The 26,886-nt window shown below is 40.3% G+C and overlaps 1 protein-coding gene across 3 annotated transcripts in view; it reads left to right on the top strand.

The window, feature by feature from the left end:
- Window positions 1-12,382: 12,382 nt before the first annotated feature.
- The window catches only part of LOC124270404, a 47,790-nt gene continuing 33,286 nt past the window's right edge, over window positions 12,383-26,886 (top strand). Inside the window, exon 1 of one of the 3 annotated variants that reach the window (XM_046705446.1) lies at window positions 12,383-12,501. The gene's annotated coding sequence lies outside the window, so the exon portion shown is untranslated. Of the gene's footprint in view, window positions 12,502-23,612; window positions 23,674-26,153; window positions 26,295-26,886 lie in introns of those variants that run through there. The other 2 variants (XM_046705448.1, XM_046705447.1) reach the window with 2 other exon arrangements.

Below are 26,886 nucleotides of genomic sequence, written 5' to 3'. Positions count from 1 at the left end.
ACTTCTTCATTGCAGTGTAGATGCTTACACAGTTCTCAAGCAAGTGATGACGAGGGTAATTGTCACGTCCATGAAGACAGCATATAACTTCTTTTGATTGAAGACAGCGTAGAACTTCTTTTGATTGAAGCTGGTATGAAACATTTAGAATCTGGTATGATGAACAGGAACGATTTTTTGTGGATAGGCAACTTCTTTTTTGCAGGGGTGGTGGGGTAGGCAAGTGGTTAAAACGTTCGCTCATCAGGCCAAAGATCCGGGTTCGATTCCCAACATGGGTACAATATGTGAAGCCCTCTGTGATATTGCTGGAATATTGCAAAAAGCGGCGTAAAACTAAAGTCACTCCTCTTTATTGCAGTGGATGAGAAGTATTGACCCGTTATCAAGCAATAAAGAAGTTTTGTATCAATAAAAAATCATTCCTGTTGCCGTATTATTTAAACCAACAATTGCTGCTCATGAACAATCTGTAACTCTAGTGACAAGCAGTGTAGCAGAAAATGTGTTTCAGTCCAATAAGTTTTGCAAATTTAAGCCCCTATGTTAATACAATACATTCTGATATTGTCATGTGACCAGAGTGAAGTAGATGCAAAAGGCTTTTGGTTCTGACTGCAACAACTTCCAGTTTTGATGAAACAAAATCTTGGTTAGAATTGTTTTCAGTAACCCATGCTTGTCGTAAGAGGCGACTAACAGGATTGGGTGGTCAGGCTCGATGACTTGGTTGACACATGTCATCGGTTCCCAATTGTGTAGATCGATACTCATGCTGTTGATCACTGGATTGTCTGGTCCAGGATTTCAGAAGGAATGGAACTTCTCCCATGTCATCGTATCCCAATTGTGTAGATCGATGATTGTAATGTTGATCACCTGATTATCTGGTCCCGACTCATTATTTACAGATAGCTGGAATATTGCTGAGTGTGGCATAAAACTAAACTCACTCACTCGCTTTTGATAAAACACATATCAGTATTTATTTGAGACTCAGTGGTACAGTTCCCAGTGATTGCTGCAAGAGCTGACTGAGGTTAGAGTTTGGTGGTTTCAATACAAAATATCACAAGTTGTGATTCTTATTTGGTTTGTGTGAAGATATCTGCAGCAGCTTATGCATGGTCTTTTGCGCACAATTTCTACAAGACCAAAATCTCACCAGGATTATATTGTGGAAGAATTTATACTATTTACAAGATGGGATGTGATTACAACACTGTGACTTCTACTGCTTGCTGTATGTTGGTCTACAAATTTGTTGGCCAAATACTGCGAAACATGAATAGGCCATGTTTCCAATGTAAATACATCGTCGTCTTCATATGAGGGTCTAGGAATACGGAAGCATATTTCTGTTTTAATGGGAGTGCACTTGATTGTCCACAAGTCCAAACTGGATGGATAAAATAGTGAAAGTATCTGTCTGTGATGAATCTGTCGGTTACGATGATGTATGAATATTGAAAGATTTAGTTGAATGTGTTGGAGCACATACCTGATGACATCAAATGATTATCTTAAGAGGACTCTATGATGTGCACACCTTTTGTACATAAATAAAGATGTGTGTATATTGCTATCAATGACTGGTTTTGTTTTTGTACCTTATATAAATTAGAGGGTGGTGGGGTAGCCAAGTGGTTCAAGAATTTGCTCGTGGCGTAAGAGGCCAGTTCAATTCCAAATGACCCAGGTTCAATTCACCACATGGGTTTGATATTTGAAGGCCATTTCTGGTGTTTTATACCCTGCCATAATATTGCTGGAATATTGCTAAAAGCAGCGTAAAACCATACTCACTCACTGACTGCTGATTGGGTTGTTAGAACAAATACTTGTAAGAGTGAGTGATGACGAAGTCTCTGTATCTGACAAGCAACCATAGACAATGTCAACCCACGAAGCCAGCCGTCGTCGAGGTATAGTATGACCAGAAATTATTGAGAATTTTAGGAATATGTTTAATTGGATTTCTAGTATAAACAACCTTGACCAACTATCAAGTGCTTGGTTTCATTCAAGAGGGACAACTCCGTTAATCCTTTTTCATTAGTTTGTGAAGAGTTATCCCCCTTTGTTTACTTGCTAGCAGACGACATTTTCAGTGATCCTCAGTATGGATGATTTAGAGAAGAGGAAGTTGATTTTAGAGTATTATAACAAGGACATCAGATTAGCTAAAGTGATTTCAAGTAGAACAGGCATCCCTTTGTCCACTGTTTATCGTGTTTTGAAAAATAGTGCAAATGGCTATGGCATTGCACCAGGGAGGCGCAGGTGGCCCAGAAACTGTTGACTGGCATTGATTCACTAAAACAAATGAAGGAGTTTAGAAAACTTAAGGCTGGATATGATTGATAGAGGAACTGTGGCTGTCTGTAAGGAGACAATTAGAACTGAGCTGCATGCAATGGGTTGGCAGAAAAGTCGAGGAATTCCATCACCGATCATGAAACCTGAACAAAAGGAGCGAAGGTTGAACTGGTGCTTACAGCATAGAAATTTTAACTGGGACAATGTGATTTTCTCAGATGAAAGTTCTGTGTGGCTGTTTCCTAATACACTGAAATTCTGGACCAAACAAACTGAAAAACCTTTGTATCAGCGCCAAAGTACAGTCCGAAATTTAAACGTGTGGGGTGGCATATCTGTGTTAGGGGCAACGCCCCTCTGTGTATTTGAAGGGAATATGAACAGTGAGCGGTACACAGATATTCTCGAGGGACATTTACTTCCATCTGCTCACGTGTTCTATGGAAATATTTGGATTTTCCAGCAGGACAACGACCATTAAAACATCGTTCAAAGCATTCACAGGCCTGGTTTCGGACCCAAAATATGACATTATTAGATTGGCCAAGCTATAGCTGAATAAATCCAATGAAAAATGCTTGGGGACTTTATGAAGGAAAGTGTCAATAAGAAAAATCTGACAAATATTGCTGAAATGAAAGAAGAGGTGGTCTGATATTGGGACAGCATGGACCACGACTTTCTAACTTCTTTGATCAGTAGTATGCCCCCCGCCGCATTGAAGCCTGCATTGCTGCCCATGGTGACTTGACAAAATACTAACTGTTCACCTGTCTTTGAATCTGGAGTTATGTTCTGCTAATATTCACATTTAATACGTGAGTAATGAGTGAAAAAAAAAAATACTAACTGTTCACCTGTCTTTAATCTTTACGTTCTGCTAATTCTCAATAGCCGCAATGAAGCCTGCATTGCTGCCTAAGTGGTTCTGGTTGTACTGTACACATTTAATACGTGAGTAATGAGCTCCAAAGTGACGCAAAATGACCTCATGCAGATAGCGCCTTACGTGTTGCGTCACCTGCTAATGTGAAATAGATAATGATAAGGGACCGTACAGATTCCAAATGGCAGCACCTTCCATTGGTAGTGGTGCCCTTGGAAGATGTTCAAGCGCAGGAACTTGCGATGTGGTGGAAAGATGGGAATGTGCAGGTAGGCACATGATGTCAGTTTCGATGTGGCGTCTATCTCATTAGTGTTCAACAGGGTTTGAATCATAGCCTTGGAAAGGCCCAGATAGCATGGTTGTTCGTGAAATGTTTTTAAAAACCTTCTCGATGTAACGATCACACATGCTATCTGGGAGTGGTTGTTGTGAGTTGATAAGAGGCTTCTGTAAACACATCCGCTTGTGAGATGAGGGACTGTAAAATCAGATTGACAGGGGAGCATTCGTAGGTAGCTCACAGTTGGGTCCCGTCCCTTTTTGTGACGTGACATTTGACGTACACGGACGGTTGTCTGAGGTCGATATACTCGAGACTATTTTGTCCACTGATGTGAAATTCGACGGGCGCTGCTTCTATGGCTGGAGTGAGAAGGGATGGACACGGGGCTTGGACAGGGAGATCCGTCTTAAAGGTTTCTCTAATGTATCATAGATGCTCTGCCACTCTGAATAGCACCAGAGGATTTTCGCCACTTTCCAGTGCGAATATAGTCTCTGCTTTTTGTATCAATCTCTTTGTGAAGAAGGACTTGCCCATTTGCGTAGCTCGGCTTATATAAATTGAGACAGAGAGGATAGCATAGGAGTATATAACGGTACACGTAGGAGTCATTTTGGATATAATTTGTACTGAAGAGATTCAGTATGGCGTCCATGGGTTTGCCTTTGAGACAGAAGAAAAGATACATACTGTCCACACACATAGCTGCCTGTTTCGGCCTGTATTCTGTTCTTATTCACTCGTGATATTTTGATCTTCTCAGGCAATGAAGGAAGGAGGTAGGAGGGAGTGCTTTCAAGCTTCCTAAACTATCGAAGACTTCTACTGCAGAGGTGCCCTCCTGTGTTCTACAGGGTTTGAATCATAGCCTTGTAAAGGTAGCGGTTGTTCGTGAAGTTGATAAGCCTTCTCTGTAGCCACACATCCACCTGTGAGAAGAGGGACTGTAAAATCACATTTACGTAGGGAGCTTTCATCTGTATGGGTTAGATGGGTCCCTTCTCTTTTTCTGATGTGACATTTGATGTACGCGGACGAGCGTCTGAGTTCGATATACTTGAGACTATTTTGTCCACTGATGTGAAATTTAATGGGCGCTGTTGTAAATAGGTTCTTCCTACAACTGGCTGCATCGGTGGTCGGCTGAAAAGTTCAAGTTCGGGTTACACTGAAAACTTTGGAGAATATGGTCGACATGGTGGCACTGTCCTATTCGAATATATATCTGAACGGTATAGCTGCTCTCTTTTTCTCCTTATCAATTGTTTTCTTCAAGGGTCGATTCCTTATTCCCTTCTAGTTCTGTTTACGTTGTTTGCCTTTGACAACGGGCGTGGATGAACTACGGCCTCGTTGAGAGTTTACCTGCTTTTTATACATCAAGCCTTCTTTCAGAGCTATTTTGGAAATGGACTCAGGGTGGCGCTTGATTTGCAATTTAGCTTGCTCCACTGACTGTTCCACCAGACTCACAAGTTTTATATCTGAAGATTTCATTTCGCTCTTCATGTCACAGCTCGTTCTGATATGAGGGACCGCCTCCTTGGTGTAGTGGTTAGATCGTCCGCCCGGAGAGCGGAAGGTCGTGGGTTCGATCCCCGACCGCGTCATACCAAAAGACTTTAAAATATGGTACTTGTTGGTCCCTGCCTGGCGCTCGGCATTAATGGGTACAACATGGACTGGTCGGCTCGGAGTCAGTATAATGTGTTTGAGTGGGGTATTCATGCTTCACTGCGGCATGGTATCTCAGTGGGCTAGCACTATAAAACCAGCTTCAGTCTGGGCTAGTACAAGCAGCCGCACATACACATACACACGCATGCACGTCGTCATATGAGCGAAATATTCTCAAGCACGACGTTAAACCCAATTTCACCTCACCTCACCCATATCAAAATGGACTGTATAGTAACCTAGTGTTCTCCTTGGATTTAGACAGCAATGGCTGAATTCATAAATAGGGCACTTTGTAGTCTATACAGGGCATGTTGTGATGATTATTGACGAAATAACCAAATTTATAAAATCAAACGGGGCTTTAGAAATTTTGTTCACCTCACCTCTGATGTGCGATGGTCATGTGATGTGAGAGTAAACCACCACTTCCCCTTGAAATTTCTGCCATATCGGGCTCGGGAAGTACATTTGATCTTCTTCCTCGGACGACTTTGTCTCCCTCATGATTGTCACACAATAAAGGGATAGTGCCCCCATTGCAGAGTGATGGACGAGATATCCGTTAAGAATGTATCTGCCGCACCCCAAGCATCCATATGTACACACACAGTCTCGGTACTCGCTCATTGATGACTCGTACACCGATGTCGTATGGTTCTGCTACAGTCACATTCCACGTGGTCATGGACATCCCACCGACTCGCTTCAACAGGGGCTGACACTGTCTGTGGATCATGATACACGTAAGATACGATGAGCGACTTCGCTTAAGGATATGCTCCAATATCGTCATACATGTCATTTTTCCGACGAGGCCGTGAACCTGATCAGCATCAACCCGTGAATTAAATTTCTTTGGGTAATCTACCCATTTCACGTAGAAGCGTTTAGACGCTTTCTCTCCATATCACCGCACATACTTTGTCTTGATCACATTTTCGATATGCCACTTGACCTTGTGGATTGTGTGGGGATATTTCTGCAGTTCCTTCTGGTAAAGGACCCTTCTATCGGATTGGCTTGTAGGTCTTCTACCCAATGCACTGGTAGGTTGTTTCTCATACTTCACACCATTTCTGTTAATATTCCTTTTTGAAAGTTCTCTTTATCGACTGACTGACTGAATTTGGTTTTACGCAGCTTTTAGCAATATTCCAGCAATATCACGGCGGGGAACACCAGAAATGGGCTTCACTCATTGTACCCATGTGGGGATTCGAACTCGGGTCTTCGGTGTGACGAGCCAACGCTTTAACCACTAGACTACCCCACCGCCTCCTCTTTATCGATGATACTCTCATGCAGCCTCCATCTCTGAATGCTTAAGTCGACGGCTACTTTCTGTTGCGACACATACTTGAGTTGCCACCATATAATAGATGTTGAGCCATAACCGCGCTTCGTTGGAGGGGGTCACTTCTGCCGGGGTTCTCCCTTTCGATCTATTGTGAGGGCAGTGGTTGTAGTTAGAAACATAGCTGACAGTTCTGCGATACAGGGGTGAGATCATTGGGTCTCATGTGCTGCCGTTCAAGGACAGAGACGTTACGAGGGGCGTCCCAAAAGTAGTCGGCCTAACTATATTATCGATGTCCAATGTTAGAAAGGCTTCCATTTATTTTGGAAGGAATCATTAGCAAAGCTATATCCAAACTTTCACTTATGGGGGTAATGTGGTTGACGAGATATTAGTCAGCACAACACATTTGGGGTATAATATTTCTTTAACAATTGCAGAAAGTGAAAAACGATCTGTCATTTTGTACCTCTTGGATCATGATATGCCCTCAGATAATGTCATATCAAATATGTTCAGTATAGTATTTCAACACTGAAAGATTTGGATTGCTTGATTTATATTTAGACGGGGTTGTTTTAAAGGACATCCCATTTTAATCTTTCAAAAGCAATGTGACCAGATATTAAAGCTGGCACTGTTTATGAGTGCTGACACTTGTGTTGTGACATGGCATTTCCAGATGAGACATAAAAAAGCAAAACATGCTCTTCTCTTCTTGTTGTCTTACGGTATCTGACAGGTCTTGTAAGATTTTTAACATCATTGGTAGCCCTGTGTTTGTCCAAGAATCTTGAAATGGTGTAGGTATTACGCCCAACGTAACGTCAAATTTGTCTGAGGGACATTCCTGCATTTCTCTATGCACCTTGTATAGACTCAATTGAAGACGTGCCATGACAATTATTCAATCCAAACTGAAAGGAGATAGTGTGACCTGTTATCAGTAAAAACATGATTTCCACATGAGCGGTACGGCATTTTATGTTCATTGAAGACCTCCACAGAACAATCATGATATACAGCAAGATGCAAAATGACAATAAATCATTAAGAAAAATGTTTTCTAAATTCACAGAATTATTGGTTCTATGATTAAGGAGTTGCTTAATGAATTTCTACATGCATATTATAGAATGATATTGCTTCCGACAATAGGAGCAAACAGTGGGAACATTTTTTCAACCTTTTTATTCAATTGATTTCAGCAGATGTGCATTGTGTAATATCAGTCGAAACTCTTGGCCTCGTTCCGATCAAATACAGAATGGTGGTGGAGGTTAGGCCAAGCGTGTAGGGAGTGGTGGAGGGAAGCCAACATTACGACATACACAGAGCAGAGGCTTATTCAGCCGTGTTTCTTATTTAAAGCCAGACTCTGCAATAATCTAGATACATAACGCCTGTACGAAGATAAATGAACCCGGACTGCACAATCCTGTGACTGATATGATCATAATAATAATAATAATAATAATAATAATAATAATAAATATATACCTCGCCTTTGAAATGTCTCGCTCGCTTGCATCCCAAGTACACTGTCGCCAGGCTCCCCGTTGTTCTCGGTGCCCTTGGTTTAGTACCTCCTGATCTCTTGGCGCAGATCAGGAGAGTGCCCAGGTTCTCCACCGGGAGCACAGCCCTTCTGACACTCTGGGTAATGCAGAAGGCTGCAGTGTTGGGGAGCCTTCATATTCTCCGGAAAGTTCTTGGTGGGTTCGACTAGGCAGTGTTTCCTGGGAGAAGTCCCATTCGCTGTCTGGGCTGCGTGTAGAAGGGCCAAGGGCCCTGAGCTGATGATGAGCCTTACCAGCCTGACTGTGCAAGGATCACCCGAACCCTCTCTGCTGCATATTATCTTTAATCTGTAAAACATAATACTAATAATAATGCATTTTTATAAAATCCATCCCTAAGGTGCCTATGGCAGTGGCGCTGTACAAAGTTCAAAACATGCTGTGAAGACAAAAACACAAGTAGATGGAATGCATGAAGATAGAGACATCTCTTTAGCGCTGATTTGTTGATCTGTAGTTTGTTGGTGCCACTGGTGATCTGAGAGATAGGGGAAGATTGTTCCAGAGGTGGAGAACTGCGGAAGAGTAAGCCCTGTCACCCGTGCTTGTTTTGCTCACATGTCTACACAGGAAGAACTGGTCCACAGAACGAAGAGATCGGCATGGCTTGTGAATGGTAATGAGATCTTTGTTGTCATAGATGCACCTGTCTGCTCATCAAGAAGACTTTGACCTCAGCGAGTCCCGCCCCCCCCCGAGATCATATGTTAATTAGTATTGGTTGCTGTAGACACGTTTTCACACGGATCTTCGCGGGCCCGAGCCTTATTAACAGTCAAATCTAGTTAAAAATAGTTTGTGAATAGTGCCTTCTGAACTTTTTATGTGAGGATTTGGAACTGATAGATTGTTTATCCTATGCAATCCTGAAATCACTGCAGTTCATGTGGTTTGCACGTTTGCTGCCTCACACGACGTCAACGTTTGTATGAAGCGTCCCAGGCAGCCAACCCGTGACAGGGAGTCGGTTCCACCCCGGTCGGTAGCCTTAATAACTTGCACTTGGTACCAAAAACCAATGGCTGGAGATGGTGCTGTTGGGCATGTCGGAGGTGGTTTGATCAATGTCGCTTATGAGTCTTTCGGTCCTGGGGTTAACAGGTGATAACCGGTAACATATTGGGCAGCTGAGCAGAAATCTCCCAGGGTTTCCACATTGAATGCATAAGCGCACGTACACATAATATGCGGGATAAATATTTTACTGGTTCGTCACTCTTTGCAAGAAACAAGGAAGTGTCGACATTGAAATATTTTCATCCACGAACCACATAACCATTTAATGGCTTCCACATACGGCGTGCGCCATCTGGACGAACGCTTAGTCTCTGAATATTTATATAACTTTGATAGAAACATTTAAATGCAAATAGAGTCTGTATGTGCTGAACAAGAGGAAAATCGTGGCTTGACACATTTTGGGCTTTTGCATTCCAGAAGTGGCAATGCGGAAAGGAAAATAATGTGGTTAATTACATGAGCGACCAGCTGTGAGGCATCAAGAAAACGTCAATGACACACGAGATGTAAAGAGTTGCAGCTGATTCCCTATTTTCTCTGTTGCCACAAGGTGAGTGAGTGAGTGAGTTTAGTTTTACTTCACTTTTAGCAATATTCCAGCAACATCACGGCGGGGGACACCAGTGCTTATGTGGGGAATCGAACCCGAGTCTTCGGCGTGACGAGCGAACGCTTTAACTACTAGGCTACCCCACCGCCGCCACAAGGTGAGAGATAGTGAGACAGTTGTAGATAAAAAAGTCAAAGGAAAAAAAGTCATGGAAAAAAGTAATAGATTTGGGTAGGAAAAAAAGTCATAGGAAAAAGAGCCATAACCTCAAAAAAGGTCAGTATTGATAATGTATTTATTTAACAAGTCATAACAATATTATCATCCACAGCACTACCACATTTGAACCTAACTTATACAATTAATGTAATCATTCAAGTAAAATACATGACATCATAAAATGCACTATCATCATCAGTTGCAAATAACTGGAGAACAGGATGTTTTATAATACATGTAGTTATTATTCCTATGACTTCTTTTCCATGACTTTTTTTCCTATGACTTTTTTTCCATGACTTTTTCCTGTGACTTTTTCCCGTCCACCAGTGAGACAACCGTTCCTTATCCTGCTGACCCGTGAAGGTCCGGGGTAGGATAGCCCTTCAGCAACCCATGCTTGCTATAAAAGGCGACTATGCTTGTCGTAAAAGGCGACTAACGGGATCGGGTGGTCAGGCTCGCTGACTTTGTTGACACATGTCATCGGTTCCCAATTGCGCAGATCGATGCTCATGCTGTTGATCACTGGATTGTCTGGTCCAGACTCGATTATTTACAGACCGCCGCCATATAGCTGGAATATTGCTGAGTGCGGCGTAAAACTCAACTCACTCACTCACTCACTCCTTATCCTGCTGGAATCGTGTCGGTTCGGGGCCAACCTAGGAACAGTAGTTTCATTCGGTCCTATCTTGTCTACAGGCCACTGTTGGAATGACGTCTGACTGTGGCGTTAAAAAACACTCATTCACTCACTCCTCACTCACGGAGTACCCTGGTTTTATTCCCTCGTGTTAGCTGTGTTAAGTTCAATTCTATCGTCCCCCGCCGTGATTTTGCTCGAGTATTGCCCAAATACACTGTAAATAAAACGTTGTCAATTTGTCAACTAAGAAGTTGTCAAACGGGGGTGCCTTAGATAACAACTTGAGTTGTCAATTTGACAATGGGCAACTTTTTGACAATGCAGATACGAAGATACGACTGTGACAGCATGCAGTATAAACTAACAACTAGTCTCTGAAATGAACATATTTTACTGAAAAAAGTTCATAGTAAAAAACATATATATAATGAAAAGGAGACCTAAGACTTTCTTCATTTTCAGAAGCTGAGGAAATCTAGACTTGCCACATTTTCTAGACTTGTGTGGGCTTTCTTGGATATATTTGCTTCAGGGTCTGTACGAGAGACTACATGCAGTAATTAGAACCGACATGCCGTTTGTTTGTTTGTTGCTGTTAAACGCCGCAATCAGCAGTATTCAAGCTCTATGGCGGCGGTCTGTAAATAATTGAGTCTGGGCCAGACAATACAGTGATCAAGATCGTGGGATACGATGACATGTCAACGAAGTCAGCGAGGCGTCTCCATTGACACGTGAAGCACGAGGTGATGTCTCAATCGTATATTTGGAAATATAGTTTAGCCTACTCTAACCCCAGTTGAATGAATATTGTTTTGCCCTGAACAAATATAGTTCCAGCACGAAGACGCTTTAGAATTTCACGGTCATCGCTGCTTTTTATCGGAAGTGTCGACTTTACCTTAAAAACTGCACCTAAAAATAATTATTCGAAACAGTTTTAAAAAATAAAGTCTTTGTTTCAAAAGGTTGCATCCGTCTCGTTGATATTGGTAAGCGTTTGTTGTCAATCGCATTTTAACTTTGAAGATGACCCATTTTGGATTATCTTCACTAATAGTTTTGTGTACCTGGCTTCAAATTTTAACTTTGGGCCATTAATATTCCAAAGGTATCGTTCGTACTTGAATTTCCTTCTCCTATAAATGAAGTAGTTTGTTTGTTGAAGTTCTTTTCCTGTGTTATATGTCGCAGTTGTTTTTCCTATTTGCAGAGTAAAAATGATTTTCACTATATTTATTTCTTGAGGGACCGCCTCCTTGGTGTAGTGGTTAGCGTCCGCCCGGAGAGCGGAAGGTCACGGGTTCGATCCCCGACAGCGTCATACCAAAAGACTACCAAAATATGGTACTTGTTGGTCCCTGTCTGGCAGTCGGCATTATTGGGTACAACAAGGACTGGTCGGCTCGGAGTCAGTATATGTGTCTGAGTGGGGTATTCATGCTTCACTGCGGCATGGTATCTCAGTGGGCTAGCACTATAAAACCAGTCTGGGCTAGTACAAGCAGCCGCACATACACATACACACGCATGCACGTCGTCATATGAGCGAAATATTCTCAAGCACGACGATAAACCCAATTTCACCTCACCTCACCTATTTCTTGAGCCAGTTAATATTTTACGACCGATTCTTCTAATAAATAACGGTACATATTTTCTTAGTAGAAATGTGAGAGTTATCTCTCTCATAAATATAGACGGCGCTGAAGTATTTGACTAGTGCTTCCACATCGCTACGCGGATATATCACCACGACTGGTACACACGCCCTTCGATACCTTTCGGCTGCTCAAAGTACAGACATGTGAAGCGAGGAGGAGCGCAAGCGCTCTGAGATAGACAAACCAGTCTAAAAATATTTCGCGACATTTGTTTCTCGTGTGGTAGACGGAAAACCAGTAAACAACATAGGCATTACGACATTTCCGAGCACAGGACGAAAGTTTTGAAGTGAAAATATTTCCGAAATTATTACGACAGAGACCACTTACAACCACAAACGGAATGTGATGGTAAGTTATATTCTTTCAATGGCGCATATTGCAATGGTTGTCAATATATTGCATCGTGCCAAGAGTAAACTCACAGACCACTTGTAAGCTGAACAGTTACTTCGGCCATAAGCGAATTTCCCAGATCTGTCTGAATTTACAGATGCATGACTCATTCATTCTTCTCCTTGTGAAATGTATTCACGCTGAGGCTGGTGGTCTATCGTCTCGGTGCTATCAACCAAGTTGCCGTAGCTGAACATACTGGCAACATGAGTATATTGGCACGGCATCAGTCTTGTCGCCACAGAATTTCAGGCGTTTTAATGGGCGTCACATGCCATCAGGATACATACTGCGATAGGTTACACAAACCCAAACGTTTTCCCATAGCCTTCTATAGTAACGATATATTTTGTTTAAGATCATCCAGACTGTCAACCGCATGGGTACAGCCTGGCCTATAAACATGTTAAACTACAATATTCACACAAATTCCAGCTAACTTAAACGGCTTATTTTCCGAGCAAAGGAAGCTGAACACATCAACACTAGTTCCCCACCAAATGTCACCTACTTAGAAAATAACCCACGAGGTACGAGTGATTACGGGAAATATGTCCCGAGTGAAATTAATGTTCACTGTCCTGAGCTTTATGTCCCGAGAGAAATTAATGTTCGCTGTCCCGAGCTTTATGTCCTGAGTGAAATTAATGTTCACTGTCCCGAGCTTTATCGAGGGACTTGAACATTAATAACATGATGGACATATTTCCTGTAATCACTCGTACCTCGTGGGTTATTCTTTTTATGACCCATTCTGTAATTAAACTGAGAAACCAGTACTTATGAACTCAAAGCCGCACCTCGTTATGTGTTTACAACGTAATCAGCTGATCCGTATTAAAGCGCAGAGGAAACCAAACGGCTCACGCCTAATGGAATCGCATACGAACCCCAATATACTACTGTAGAAAACGGTATGAAAAACAACACAATTCATCAGTTTCCAAATTCGTTTCATGACGATTTTATTGCCCACACCCCCTTGTAAAGATTAAGTTTATTTTTAACGAGTACAATCGCATATTTAATATTTAGTCGTAGATCACAAATGTGTAGCCTAGATCTACTCGTGACAGAAAGTGGGTGGCTGTGGTTGGATACAAAACAGCAAAAACCTGTCAATTTTTTCAACGTTAACTGATACAACAGTGAAAATCTGCAAGAGAACAATAAAACGCAGGAATGGTGAACTTTTTTCTAAGAAGACGGTTCACAATTATTAATGTTTGTCAACATTTTGACTTTGACCTAGTTTTGGCTTGCATCAGTGTCCTTGTCAGGAACGATAACTCTAACTTTAGTCCGAGTCCGAGTCGACAACAGGCAAAAGGCCTTTTCGGTGCAGGTGGTTGGTTGAAAGAAGAATCATTTGAAATAGTGAAGTTGAATACTCCACCGTAAATTGGACCAGAAAAAAGAGTGGATATGGATATCATTGGAAACTGAATTCATCTGGGACATGACTGATTGGGACTGATTCGACTGAGACTTTGGTGCATTTTGTAGGCAAGGGAGAGACAGGCCTGTGTGTGGAATCACAGTTGGACGACAGAAGTCTGTTGATGTTTTGATGTTGTTTCTCATTCATTGTTGAATAACTGTTGATGGATTGAACGTTTTTGTGCCCCGACACTTGCATGATCTTGTGAGCTGGAACACCTTTGTCAGACAAAGTTTGAATCATGCGTTTCCTGGCGCTATGGTTTGTCAACCGTTTGTCATTAGAAAGCCCTGCTTTACTTGCCATTGTTTTCATCAGTGATCCCGGTTTATTTCTGCCAACCGGTTTACGTTTAAACCAAGTATTCCCGGTTTGTACCCCAAACTGGGTGTCTGTTGCCAAATAGAATGGATGATCATCATTGGAGAAGTTTAATGGTCTCAAGTCACGGTATGACTTGTAAACAGCGACTGGACAACACAGATTCCCAGGTTGTGCCCATGCTTTAGGAGCAAGATCGCGAGACTGGTCACCCTGACGGCTTTTTGACTGCCGTTCAATATACTGGAGATAATCTCGGTTCTCTGAATCAACTTTTAGTGTTACATCACCCCATTGCATTCGCCTGTGAGCGGTCGCCGATCTCAAGCCAAAATAAACCGTGTTGTTCCACCATAATGTGTTTAAAATGGAATCTGGCGTGCTGGTGCCTAGTTGGCCACATTCACAGAGTTTCTGTAATTCAGTGTTGGGTACAGGATCAGCACGGAATGGTAGGTTTCCTTTACCTTGTTTTTTTAATGACTTGAGTTTTGATTTCAAAACCTCCCTCAGTTTCATGAAATGCATTGACTCGGCTAACACATGTGAGTACCCATTATGCTTCAAATAGCGTTCAACGCTACCATTTATTCCCCGGAGGGAAGACGAACCATCAGATTTTCTTGCTGATATGAAAAATTTGCATAGGATAGTGTTCAGTTCATGGGGGGCAATGTCTTCAAGTTGTCTTGGATCATTAAGACTCTCGCGAAGTAATCTATAAACAAGATTCATGTCCAATTTTGTCTTTTTCATTGTGTTTTCGTTTTCATTCGCAGCCGAGAAGTTATCAATGTCATGGCCATAAACAGGAACAAACCTGTCAAAAGTTTTGTTTTCGATTGGGGGGTAAAAAAAATCATCTTGTAGCAAGTCATTTATGACACTCTGAGGCAGGTGGGGACTTTGGTGAGAAGCCGACTCGCTCGAGATTGTTTCCGGCAACACTTTCAGTCTGTACCTTGCAACTTCCATTTCTCCATATTCCGTGTTTATGACATACACGTGAAAGGAATTTAGCGGTTGTGTTATTCTTGTTACACGTCCTGTAATGTCTCCGTGCACCTTGACCAGGTCATTGACTTTGATTGACGTTAACTGGGTAGCCATGTTTGTTTACAAAGACTACTTTATGATTATCAACATTTAGACAATTTTTTATTACAAAACATGTTAAGTAGACGACGCTGTATTGTTAATGAAGTATGAAATAAAACATTAATTTAGCATCAAAATCGAAATCCTGTATGTTGTTTTTGTTCTGTTTTTAAATCTCGAATAAGTGCGATTACATCACGGTCAATTTATCAATGAAACGATGAAATGTTAGGAATGAACGTAGTGTGTGAAAGTAGTTCCGGCATCCAATAAAAATGTACAAATATACGATCAACCAATCAACGTCGAGAATCACTAAATTGCACACTGTGCAAATATCAAAAAGATATTACACGGGATCTCCTCACCCGTATGGGTAATAATGGAAAATATCTGTACACACATTACGCCATTAAGTCATGGTGATGACAGCACTAAATACTTAAAATTGTGGTCAGTTTGAATTACTGGATGGGTGTGCTTTTGAAAAGCATAAAAACCTCCCACTGTTTCATCCAACTGCAGCTGTCACATGTCTCTATCTGGCTAGATGTTTACACACGCAACGGGCTACAAAAAAAGTGTTATGAATGTAATGTAGTATCCCATGAATAAAGATGTAACTTTGTGTATTGTTTGTTTAAGTTAAAACCCTATTTCAGTACAATGTTAATGTTTTTAGTTCAGTAACTAATGTTAGTTCAATATTTTTAGCCAGCCCTACAGTCTAATCCAACCCATTCTGTACCCAAAGTTCTGCAACATCTTAGGTGGTGGGGTAGCCTAGTGGTTAAAGCGTTTGCTGAACACGCTGGAGACCCGGGTTCGATTCCCCACATAGGTACAATGTGTGAAGCCCATTTATGGTGTCCTCTGCCGTGATATTGCTGGAATATTGCTAAAAGCGGCGTAAAACTCTACTCACTCAATCAATCAATTACTCAGTCAGTCAACCTTATCTTCCTTTACAGGGGCTAAGTGTGAGGAGTGTTTGTTCAAGATTTGTAGACTGTTGTAGTTTCAAAACAATGGGTAGTTTAGGGGCCTGTAGTGGCTGCCGTGGCTGTTGTACTTGGATCAAGCCAAGGAAGGAAACACCATCAAACGTCAACCATGCCATTGTTTGTTAAAATCAAAGGGACTTGTTATAGAGCATTTGTATTTCAATGTAGGGAGCAGTCACTGCATCTGTAGACATTACATCTCTTCCTTTCTTCAAAATTAAGGATCCTTTCACAATATATGAATATACATGTATATAATATTGATTATAACAAATAAACCCATTTAAGTTGAAAAGGAGACCGAGGGAGACCAGAGATTCAGAAGCTGGGGAAATCAATACTTGCCTTATTTACTTGGAGCTTTATCACTGCAAGGAGTGTTAGGCAGTATGGAAAATAATGTCAGGGATAGAAATACTTTTTTTTCTAAGTGTGCCTTAGGGCACCAGACAAATATTTTAGGTGTGCCTTTCAGAAATCTGAGTATGCTCACATGTTTTTAGAATAAATGACAATGATGATGATCATTTGAAATTTATTGTTAAATATAGAAATGGGTTTATGAGCATATATTTATATTTATATGTATGGTATTATTCAGTTTGGAAAAAAATAATTGTTTTGGGGATTAAATGACTAAATGTGAGTTATGTCTCTAAAACATTAGGCGTGTCAAAAGGGCATCGAGACATTTTTTTATCCGTGCCATTTCAATATTTACCGTGCCATGGCACACTAATATATGGGGTATTTCGAACCCTGAATGTGGTTCAGGAACTGTGAGACAGAGTAAGCTGCACTATTGCTGAGTTTATGTCAAACAATAACGTTTGAGTTTGTTCCATTCACTGGTGTAGACGGCTTTACTCTAATCATGATTATCTCCCTTTGGAAGATTCAATAACCTGGTGTGATTTCTTTCATGAAACATTCAGGTCATACTGAACCCGTTGATCTGACTCAAGCACAACACTATTGCCGTTTCTTTGCAACACAATGATAGGAGATAGGGGTGGAACGGTACGCGCGGTATTAGTAGAACCGCGGTATTTTGCCTTCGGTTCGGTATGCCGTAATGCAATCCAAAAATGGGGTATTTTCGGTTTTCACACCGTAATTTTATTAACCTTTTCAAACCTTTTCTAAAATGTCTAGAACTCGAATCGTTGTGTCAAAATTTATGCATTTCTTTGCCAGATGTCAATTTGCTGCATTATGATCATGTCTCATATACCGAACCGAAGCGGACCGAACCGATTGCCTTTTACCGCAATACGTACAGTACAGTGGTGAGAGCGAACCGTTTCACCCCTAATACGTGATGATATAGATGGAATCAGCCATGTATTCACACGAGTCTAAGCACACTATCTCCTTCCTGCAGTGAACTTTCACATGCTCTTATGTTCTTATCTACGTTCACACTTTTCCCTTCCCTTTCTGCTCATGATCTCTAACTCTCACTAGTTCAGCATGAAATTCTTCAGTCTTCCATGGCCTCTTTTAATGGCTTGATTTATTCCTCAATGACAGTTCAGCCACTTCTGTTTCCAGTCACTTATGCCTTCAGTGTCTCCAGTAATCCTAGCAATATCTATCACTATAGTGTCAGTTTTGCTCATCCAATAGACTTGCACAAGTCTCTAAGGTAATAATTAATAGTTAGGCCAGACCTATTTTATTTCTTGTTTTACAGATTTTTGTCCTCAGAAAATCTAAAGGCAGAATGGAAAAAAAATAAAAATAGAAATTGCCAGTCAGAGTAATATTTCTTTTAAATACAAAAAGTATTTTACTTTTGGCAATTTATGAAGTGTATATGGGTAAAAAAACAATCTAAAAACATTTTCTTGCATATTTCCATTTTTGACCAATAGAAATATAAAAATTATTTTTTGAGGGCGATTTTTTTTTTCTTACGACCAGCGGATCTGTAAAACAAGAAATAAAATTGGTCTGGCCTTATAATAAAAAATTCTAAAAAAAATATAGATAACAGACTGGTGTCCTTTCCTTGTCAAGACTTGACTCTTTAAAGGATAGAATTACGATACATTCATGGGCTTAGCCTTCAATACAGCCTTTGAGCAAGGCTACTCATCCAAGTATCTAGACACCCCTCTATCTAGACTTAATGTGGTTCAGGGACTGTGAGACAGACTACCACTCTATCCAACAACCGCCTCCGTGGTGTAGTGGTTAGAGCGTCCAACCTGAGAGCGGAAGGTCGTGGGTTCGATCCCCGACCGCGTCATACCAAAAGACGTCACAATATGGTACTTGTTGGTCCTTGTCTGGCGCTCGGCATTAATGGGTACAACAAGGACTGGTCAGCTCGGAGTCAGTATAATGTGTCTGAGTGGGGTATTCATGCTTCACTGCGGCATGGTATCTCAGTGGGCTAGCACTATAAAACCAGCTTCAGTCTGGGCTAGTACAAGCAGCCGCACATACACATAAACACTCATGCATGTCGTCAAATGAGCGAAATATTCTCAAGCACGACGTTAAACCCAATTTCACCTCACCTCACCCTCTATCCAACAGTTTCTCCAAAATCACTCCTTGATTCGAGTAATACAAGTTTCACTTTGCTGGCGTTGTCTAATTATGAACTGTTTAACTGTTTTGTAATCGACATATTTCTGAACACATAATTTCCATTGGAGCGCCAAACCAGCAGAATCTGAAAGTCAAACTCTCATAAATCTCCCCTATTCAGGCTTTTTGCTAGGGGTGACTGAAAGGTTAAGCTGATTATGTGACTTGTAGTTGTACCTAATGCAAGTATTTAAAGAGTGATTAAGTTAAGGTTATGCTGCACTCAGCAATATTCCATCTATATGGCGGCAGTCTTGAATAATCAACATATCCACAGTCACCTGAAACGTTCTTTAAATACTGACCCGTGAAGGTCCAGGTTAGAATATTGATCTTCAGTAACCCATGCTTGTCGTAAAAGGTGAATAACAGGATCGCGTGGATAGGCTCGATGACTTGGTTGACACATGTCATTGTATCCCAATTGCGTAGATCGATGTTCATGCTGTTGATCACTGGAATGTCTGGTCCAGACTTCGATTATTATAGCTTGAATATTGCTGACTGCAGCGTAAAACTAAACTCACTCACTCACTCACTTAATATGACTTACTCTAAATGCTGTTCAAAGACTTGACCTGGATTGGATTTCCTCATAAATATACTTAAACTTGCATTGTCTATTGCTTGGGTCAATCACATGGTTCCTCGTGCACTGGCAGATCAACACTGAGTTCATCAGAAAGTGGAAAATGTTTACACAAGCATTTTCCTGTTTTTGTTTTCTGTGCAAGAGGATGTAATACTGTAAATTGAACTGACATGACTGTACTTGTCCACACATGTGACTACAGTTTTAGATATTCCTTGTATATTATTTGTAAAATAACTTCCTGGTGCCGTAATTTTAGAATTATTGACAACATTACCTCATGACCATGTGTATTGTATGAAACCAGTGATCATTATACCAACGATGAAAGAAAATGATGAACACGTTGGGGTGGTTGATGCAAAGTAAGATTTGTGAAATATTTTTTGTTTTATCATTCCTGATGAATCAGGAAGGACAAGCTTTCTGTTCAAACAGCTTATTTTCTAGCCTTGGTTTCTTTATTTTCTTCTTGTGAAGCGTCATACTGACCAGCATTCCCTCTCTATGATGTCAGTCTGTAAATAATCAAGCCTGGAACAGAGAATGATCAATTTCAAATGCATTCACCTACCAAGTTTGTTTTTTAACGCTGCACTGAGGCCAGGTGTGGTGTGGTAGCCTAATGATTATAGCGTCCACTTGTCACGCTAAAGACCCGGGTTTGATTCCCCACATGGGTACAGTGTGTCAAGCTCATTTCTGGTGTCCCCCCATGAGGCGGTGGGGTAGCTTTGTGGTCAAAGCGTTTGCTCGTCACGCTAAAGACCCGGGTTCGATTTCCCACATAAGTACAATGTGTGAAGCCCATTTCTGGTGTCCCCCACCATGGTTTTGCGGGAATATTGCCAAATGCAGCGTAAAACCATACTCACTCACTCACCATACCGGATTTGGTATTGCACTATTGGGTGTGACAGGAAAAATGTATTTAATCTTTGAATCATGTGCATGTCATAAAGATTGAAAATTAATATCATATTCCATTGTATTGCACTTCCTGCCCCTGTACATTATTCATAATCATGATGGCGGTGAAAAATCTGTTACATATATCACCCATCACAGTTGTTACAGCAACACGTGGAAATCGGATCATGTGTCAGATGCGCATGCTTCCTGTGTCTAAGTGATCATTACATGTGAAAACAGGGAAACTATGTTACAACATAGCTCTGAACACGGAAGAAAGTTGGAACCAGCACAACGCTAGTTAAAGCCAGTGTGTATGTACTGGTACCTCCAGCTCTGTAATGTCAAGATCCAGGGTCACTCAGTGATAACACTTCAAGTGTGAGCCTGTAGTTCTGGTTCCACAGAATGTCTCAGATTTCAGTTGATTTGTCAGAATGTTTCATGTTTACAATGCACGTGTTTCGAATCCAGTTTAGTCTCTACAGGGATTTAGGTTTTGGGTAAAATTACTGAATATAAAAACCTTGATGCCATTTATCAGCAGAATTAAAATGTCAGTTGTCATGGTTGTGAGTTGAGTTGAGTGAGTGAGTGAGTTGAGTTGAGTAAGTGACGTGTGTGGGTTTAGTGAGTGAGTGAGGTGTGTGGGGTTAGGGAGTGAGTGAGTGAGGTTTAATGCCACTTTCAGCAATATTCCATGCAACACTAGTTTACATGCTGAAAATGCTCACAGTGTTTCACAAAATATGTTTAGAAAATATTTGTATTTGATGTCATGTGTATATATTTATAAATATATTTATGCAAGAGTCATATCCTCCATTTCATTTTGTATTATATTTTGCATGGGAGCAGTGTTAACATAAGCAGTAATGCTTGTTCACCAATCCCAATTCATTTTCATGAATAAAAATATGTTTAAACCAAATATATTTGGGAATTCAGAAATAACAAAGGTAATTATGAATTTCATTTTAAAAATGCTGGCTGACTAGACCAAGCAACTAACATTAGCTAGTTTTGTGAAAGCTCAGTACTTTTTGGAGAGCTAATTTTATGGACAATAGAAGGAAACACTACTCCTGATCAGGCCAGTTTGTCTGAGTCACATGAATAGATCTGACGTGTCTCCATTTACAAGTCGCCGAGTTCGGATCATTCAGTTAGCAAAAGACAATGCCAGGGTTCTTTGCATACAATGTGAATTTAGATAATATAATTCCAACCCATTGTATGATATTGTTTCCTTGAGCAATGTCACCCAGTGCTTTTGTGTTCTGTTGAAAATGATGTGACATGTCTTTCAGTGGCATTTAGAAGTTGTACATTGATGTCCAGGTGAACTGATGAAGGAACCTGGAATGGTCTCGAAACATCGTGAGAGAAATTAAAAAGAAGTTTAATCCATAAAAATATCTTGGACATGATGTGACATATTTTCATGACGTGTAGATCAAGTATGCAATAATGATGTTGTGATAAGGTTGTAACATAAGGAGTTACATCCCTTTGTAATGTCAGGATCCACTGTTTGTGCATTTCAATTCTAGATTCGGCCTGATCACACCCCTACAATTTGAAAATGAATCAAATTACTGCCTCACCGTATCATTACACTTATAATCTAGCTGACATGCTGAAATACTTGGACTGTCCCTGTGAAGATTTGGGTTAGAATTGTTCTACATCAACCAGTGTTTTTAGTAAGATGTGACTAACAGGGTTTTGTAGTCAGCAACTTGGCTGATCATAGGTGGATCCAGACGGAGTGGCGGGTGGGGGTGTGTGCACGCGCGCATCCCCCTTTTGTCCAGAAAGTTTGTTATATGAGTAGTGTTGGGAATTGGTTGAAATCTCACAATTGATGATTGCTTCATTACCAACAAACGATTGGTTAGCAGCATTTTCAGACTTTCCTATCCAGGTTGTTATTGCAGATATGTATAAGATGATGCAACTTGCTACTTTAAAGTGATGACTACTATATCATGACCATAAACTTTCTGGAGTCTTCAAGAAATATTCAGTCATGACTTTTCAGTTAGTGTGATGATGCAACTTGCTTCTTTAAAGTGATTACTACTATATCATGACCATAAACTTCCTGGAGTCTTCAAGAAATATTCAGTCATGACTTTTCAGTTAGTGTGATGATGCAACTTGCTACTTTAAAGTGATGACTAATATATCATGACCATAAACTTCCTTGAGTCTTCAAGAAATATTCAGTCATGACTTTTCAGTTAGTGAGTTTTCTAGAATTAAACAAGTTTGCAGGCCCCGACAACGTCGAAGATATGTTCCATCGTCAAGTGTTTTAAAGACTAAAATAGCACTTCCAAAATCGTTTGTGATCTATTATGAGAAAATGTGATTGATTGCTTGGTCGTTTGGTCACTGCGACCAATCTTCAATTATTTCAATTAATTGGAACACCACTATAAATGACCATTGAAACTTGGGTGCACATTTATCGAGTGACTGGTGTCATAAAATCTGTCATAGTCTTTGTTCATTGCAGCAGTTTTACTTTGAAACTATTGATGATGATGATGATGATGATGATGATGATGATGAGGAGGAGGAGGAGGATACTAAGCCTAAACATTTTTAAAAATACGATACACTGCTTCTCAATCGCCTAGTGTAAGAGTTTGTTGATATGTTGAAGAACTCCATATCTTGTTTTAACTATAACAATTTTCTTAGTCACACTGAGTCTGCTTTCAGAAAACTAGCATTCACCAAGAAGGACAAGGTATCTTATCTTAGTGTTGATCATGCATTGTGCATACATATACTGTATCCGGTTCGGCAATCCTTAGTTGCATTAAATGCTTCTCGACTAGGTCACCCCATGTCCTGGTTTGTGTGACCTAGTGTTGTAGTTGACCTTACGATTTGCTGAATTCAGTCTGTATTTCCTTATTTGGAGTCATATGACTGGTGGCTGAGCGGAATACATTTTCCTTGAAATGCTGCTTTGCCTTCCACACGTGAGTTGTCTGCAGTTTTTGCAGTTGCTAATATTGAGTAATGACTTCATGCATAGAACTGTGCTAGTAGGAGCAGTCGGTAGGTTACTGATTTATACCTGGACCATACTGCCCATAGATCTATAGACACACTTGGGACATGCTTGCAGAAAAAAACTGGTTTGTATCTTTTAATGAAGTTGTGGCAAAGATATTTTATGCTTTTGTTATGTATTGAAAACGCTTAACAGCTTGAAATCAGGGAAAATGTGTTTCGTGCTTCTTCTCCGAAAACATTCAATGAAATTTGCACCTTTTTTTGTGACGCTTATGGGTTTGATGGCTCATGCTTCGCTGCCCAGAATAACTTCATTTCTGGTGCAATATTACAAATAAAATTGAATTCGAGTTTTGAGTGAGTGAGTGAATATAATTAGTCAATGCATCAATTTTACAGCTAATCGTGGCAAGTAAGTTTTGAGAGTGTTTCAAAGTATATGATTATTAGTTGCATATATATATATATATATATATATATATATATATTTGTATACTAGTGAGGTTTACATATTAAAAATCTTTAATTTTATAAGAGAAATAGCTTGTATGAAATTTATAGCTTGTTTTTAATATTTCTGCATAATTTTTCTTTAAGAAAGAAGAAAAATGTAACCAGAAAACTTGATAAATAGTGTGCTGGTATGTACGTATCTCTGAGATTAATGGGGGGTGGGGCAGCCTACTGGTTATAGTATTGCTCGTCACGCTGAAGACCCGGGTTCGATTCCCCACATGAGTACCTTGTGTGAAGCCCATTCTGGCGTCGTCCACCATGATATTGCTGGAATATTGCTAAAGCAGCATAAAACTAAACTCACTCACTCACTCTGAGGTCACAGTGATATGGACATACATACAGTGGATTTGATTTTCTGTAACTTTTTCCAAAAATACCTGCGTAATTGAGAAAATGAGTAAAGTTGTTAGCAATCATTATGATAGTTCAAATGTTCATGTGCAGGAAATTAGGTTCTAAAACTTGTTGGTTCTATACTCAAATGATGAACTATGGCTAAAATATACAAGAAGCAGTAATTACAATGAGTTTGTGTTGTGAAAAAGGCAGGAAAAAGAGATTGATCTGAAGCATCATCAAATAATAAACACTGAAAGAGTAGTTAAGAATCCTTGATTACAAAGATTGTGTGATCAATATTATCTAAAATTGGCTATTGTGATAATGTGGACAGACTCAGTGACCTGATTGCTGCATGTCATTGTATACCAGTTTGCTCAGATCGATGCTCATGATATCGGTCACTTGGTTGTCTAGTCCAGACGGGCAGTGGAGTAGCCTTGTGCTTAAAGCGTTCGATGTCATGGCAAAGCCCCAGGTTCGTTTCCGTACATGGGTACAGTGTGTGAAACCCATTTCTGGTGTCCCTCGTCATGATGTGGCTGGAATATTGCTAAAAGTGGTGTAAATCCACACTCACTCACGCATTCATTCACTCCCTCCCTCCCTCTCTCTCTTTCTCACTCACTCACTCTCTCTCTCTCTCTCTCTCTCTCTCTCTCTCTCACACTCACACTCACGCACTCACCCACCCACCCACCCACCTCTAATCCAGGCTATTGACAGACTACTGTCATGTGTCTGGAATATGGCTCAGGGCGTCTACAACAAACATTGCCTGTTTTATGCAAGACATTTCAAAGCCTAACAGAAACGCATATTTCACTTGATATTCATTATATGTGGTACACTTTTATCATTATTTGTATACTTGAGAAAACAACACGGCTTTTTTTAGCATACCTAGGTTTTCATTAATCTCAGACCCAGACAAAAACAATGCTGCTGTCCACATGTTATCAAAGAAATATTAGAAAAAATATATGGCTGATTCTTATTGAAGGATTTTCAAGAGTACACCTGATCGTAAACATGGTAAAGATAATGTTTCATTGGACTTATGTGCCTTCAGCAGAGCTCTGCTTTGGAGATTACAATAGCTTAATAGCAACAGGTGCTTTCGTCACAATAGGGACAGATAAATCAAGCCTTGAACAGCCGAGAACATTCTGTATACTCGGGATGCTTGAGAGAAGCTTACTTGTCAGCGTCAAGTCTGTTTGGGGCCACAGATTTGTGCCACTTGCATAAACATCTTTTCAAACAACATTTATCAAGTTATTTGGAATTTTTAGTACAGGTGTTGAATTTTTCAAGATGATCTAAAGGTAAATAAATGTCAACACAATTGTTCAATTTTTATGAATATTCATGTATGTATTGGCAACAGATGATTTATTTGAAAAGTTGAATAAATTCATTCATTGAAGCTTAAAAATTTGGTGAAGAAAATAAGGCAATCTCAGAATGTGCAGTTCAGTTAAATTCATGGAGGCAGTTGTTCAGACATGACAGTAGTTTCACGTCTCTTTGAGGCTCACTTACAGTCCCATGGCCGTTCAAAACAATTTTGTTCACTAAATGTCAGATTGAAGTTCAAGTCAGAGTTTTCTATGCACTTGTATATCTGAATTCGTATTCAGGAATTTCATGGCCTACATGCCAAGACTATAATGTAATGCTGTCTATTTTTAGATCCACATCAAAACCAAGTGCTCACGTGACTTTTGTGAATACCAGTTGAACTGTCTTGAGTTCGCTTGAACACATGGATAGTATATTTATCTGTATATAATGATAGTGGTGACTCTACAGTGTGGAGTATTACATAGTGTGCTGAGTTTGCCAGTTGGTCCTGATTAGGAACTGGGCTCCTTGTTGTCAGGTTGGTTGATTTCTGCATGATTAATCTCCAGGCCTTGGATGAGTTGTCTGGGACATTCCTGAGGTGTCACTCAATATTCACTCATGCTTTGACACAGAGCAGTGTTTTTGTGACAAATTCATGATTTGCTTGTATTAATTTGATTTCAGTTTTAGTTTGATTTTGATTTTGACTTATGTTTTAATGTCTTAAATGCATGAATAGGTTGAAGAGATTTGTTGATTAAACAAAGGATATCTGATGTTGACATACTGATCAGTGCATTTGTCAACAAACTGTTCACAGACAGATAAGTCTCAAGTTGTAGCAATCATTGGGAAGGAGGGATGCCTGTTTGTTGAAGTCCCCAGTATCTTTTCTTGTCCGGGCGGTGGGGTAACCTAGTGGTTAAAGTTAAGCTCATGCCCCGAAGACCCGGTTCGATTCCCCACATGGGTACAATGTGTTAAGCCCATTTCTGGTGTCCCCCGCCGTGATATTGCTGGAATATTGCTAAAAGCGGCGTAAAACCATACTCACTCACTCACTCACTTTTCTTGTCCCCCCTCAACACATCCACCTCACTTGATTGGTTCAGTAAAAACTTTAAAAA

This window comes from Haliotis rubra, unplaced genomic scaffold (assembly GCF_003918875.1).
Source record: "Haliotis rubra isolate DU_JTF1 unplaced genomic scaffold, ASM391887v1 Scf1513, whole genome shotgun sequence".
Taxonomy (NCBI): domain Eukaryota; kingdom Metazoa; phylum Mollusca; class Gastropoda; order Lepetellida; family Haliotidae; genus Haliotis; species Haliotis rubra.
This window is presented reverse-complemented; position numbering and strand designations above follow the sequence as displayed.